Here is a 2,520-nt window from a genome sequence, read left to right on the forward strand (position 1 = left end):
CTGTCATAGTGTGGGGTATGCAGCAAGAGAAGACCGCTTTCTAAACTACCTATGCTAGCTATTATGGCCTGCTAGTAAAATAATTGCACTGAGGCAAAAGTATGCAAAGCCACTCAAACTTTGATATTTTTTTTATGCAGTTTTTAAATTGGTATCCTATGACTTCCAAGAAAGGCATTTGCTGGAAGTGTTACTCGGGTTAAGGCCTCAAAGCATTCCTCTGGCAGTCTAGCTCAGGCAACCAATGTTTGTTTGTTTATTTATTTATTTCCTTTAAAACATCCTCCACACTTGTGCCTATGAAAGATGCTGCTGTCTCTTAGTTTCAAATGCATTTTCTGCCTCGGCTAACCATGCATCTCTACAGGTGGGGAAAGACATTGCGCTGAGGTGCCAAAGGAGGCATTGAGATAGGAAAACAAGGGGTGTGTTTTTCCATATATAAAATTTTAAAAAATTGAAAAGCTAGATATGGAGTTTGTTCGGGGATAGAGAGCACACAGAGGGGTTGGAATAAAGGTTCACTTGTTCCTTTTCCCCGCCACCCTTTCCTTTCCAAGTGTGTCGCGCCAAGGCACTTTCCCTCTGTACGTAGGATGATATGGATCCCTGAATGTGTGAATACTGGTCCACTCATCTCGCCAGGCCTCAGCGCAAACGAGGCATCTTCAAAAGGTTTCTGCATTTGACCCCTTCCAAAAGCACCCAGGTCTCCTCCTGCCTTGGCTGAGCTGCAGTTACTGAATTGTGATGCTAAGGATTCAAAGTCTTCCCCAGATTTAATCTTCTGGATGTAGCCATTAATTAGCTCAAGGGCGTCCTCCTTGCTCCGGGTGATCTCATCCTCCCTCCATGATGAAGGTCTCCTAGACTGGTTATGTTTCACCAAGAGATGTGAACATCACACTTTAGTCGGCTCTCCCTGTCCATTCTTGCTGTTTCCAGTGGGGCGTTCCCATTGGCTGGCATTTGTAATATGGTTGAAATAATACACACGCCCGGAGCTGCGGCTCATGTGCTTCTCTCAGCCTGCGGTAAGCTTCTCCTCCTCCACCATCTTGCCTCACAGAACACAAGCACAGAGCCGGCCACGCCCACCTTCGCAATGGTGGCGCAAGCGCGAACACGATCACACTCTCACAACCAATGTCTAACCCAGCCCTATGCCAACCTGGTGCCCCCCCCTATGTTTTGAACTACAACTCCCATCAGCCCCAGTCAGAAATATTCTGAAAGAAAGGGGAAGATCAAAAGGCATTCACTCTTTAAAGGATGGTGATTTTGCATGGATTCCATCAATGTAGTATTGGAGCTTTTCTTATCAGATGTGGAAATGAGTGAAGGCCCTGTATGCTGAAGGAAGGCAAGTTTGGAAAGCCTAACTCAACAGTTCACTCCTCCTTCCAAGCCCATTACAAATTGGGGCCCTGGCCTGTTTGAGGATCAGCCCAGGTAAGGGCCATAACATCTGCCTTACAATCCCTGGTGTCTCCAGGCAGGCCTGGGAGAGAACCTAGTGGCATAGTGTGTGTGTGTGGGGGGTGCCACAGGGGTGGTTGCCCTGGGCGCAAAATTGTTAGGGGTGCAAAATTTCAACACCCGGTGCTGCCTCAATGCAGCCACGCCCTTTCGCTGCTGGGCTCCGTTGAAAATGGCTTCTCCATGTGAACCAGGAAGTGACCGCATGGAATGACTCTTCTTTTCTTTGCTCTGCAATTGTGATCTCCCAGGTGACACGGATGCCATTGGGCAGTTGAATGTGCATGTGTACTCCATTAGTTTTCCTCCCTCCCTCCCTCCCAGTCCTTTGTGTGCCCCTGGGAGCTAGCAACCCATGCTATGCCACTGAGAAAACCTTATCTGAAATACGGGGAGCCAATCAGTGGCAACAAGAGTGAATGAGATGTACTAAATATGTAATGGGATCACCTCTCTGAAAGCCCTTCCCGCCACTAGCATGCCCACCATTGACATTGTGTCCCACCACCTAACTAGAGATGTTTGGAGTGATAAAACAGTGTGGGTGTGTGATAACGACTGGACAGTTTGGCAATCCAAGGGAGAAGATAGAGATTGTCTGTGCATCTCCCAGGTAATAGTTTGTTGCTCTTGATGAATCTTGGCTTGCTTCCCTGACTCTCGGTGTGCTATTAATATTTTGAAGTTGGTTTAATTTTGCTGATCCTCTCATGCACCTTTTTTTATGTAAATGCCCATAAGCTTCTTTCTGTGTGAACAAGAATTTTTACATAATAAAAGCACCAGGGTGAATCCGTGGTTACTGGCACAGAGCAGAAAATTCATCCATTTTATATCAGGATTTAATTTGAAAGTCTGGATTACTTAAAATGCATTTTTCCTCCTACATCTGACCTACTTTTTAAAATCTTTAATATTCCAGTTTGATTTCTTCGCAACATGGTGCTTGAAGATATGCCCACTCCTGCCAGCTTCTAACTAGTAACGTAATTCTGTGCTGAGTGGAAGAAAAAGAGAGTTTACAACAGCACATGAGAAAGA

At 45.9% G+C, this 2,520-nt stretch overlaps 1 pseudogene; it reads right to left on the reverse strand.

Annotated features, from left to right (window-relative positions):
- Positions 1-361: 361 nt before the first annotated feature.
- Positions 362-1,057, reverse strand: LOC118082779 (peptidyl-prolyl cis-trans isomerase NIMA-interacting 1-like; annotated as a pseudogene).
- Positions 1,058-2,520: the final 1,463 nt, after the last annotated feature.

This window comes from Zootoca vivipara, chromosome 3, assembly GCF_963506605.1.
Source record: "Zootoca vivipara chromosome 3, rZooViv1.1, whole genome shotgun sequence".
Lineage (NCBI taxonomy): Eukaryota > Metazoa > Chordata > Lepidosauria > Squamata > Lacertidae > Zootoca > Zootoca vivipara.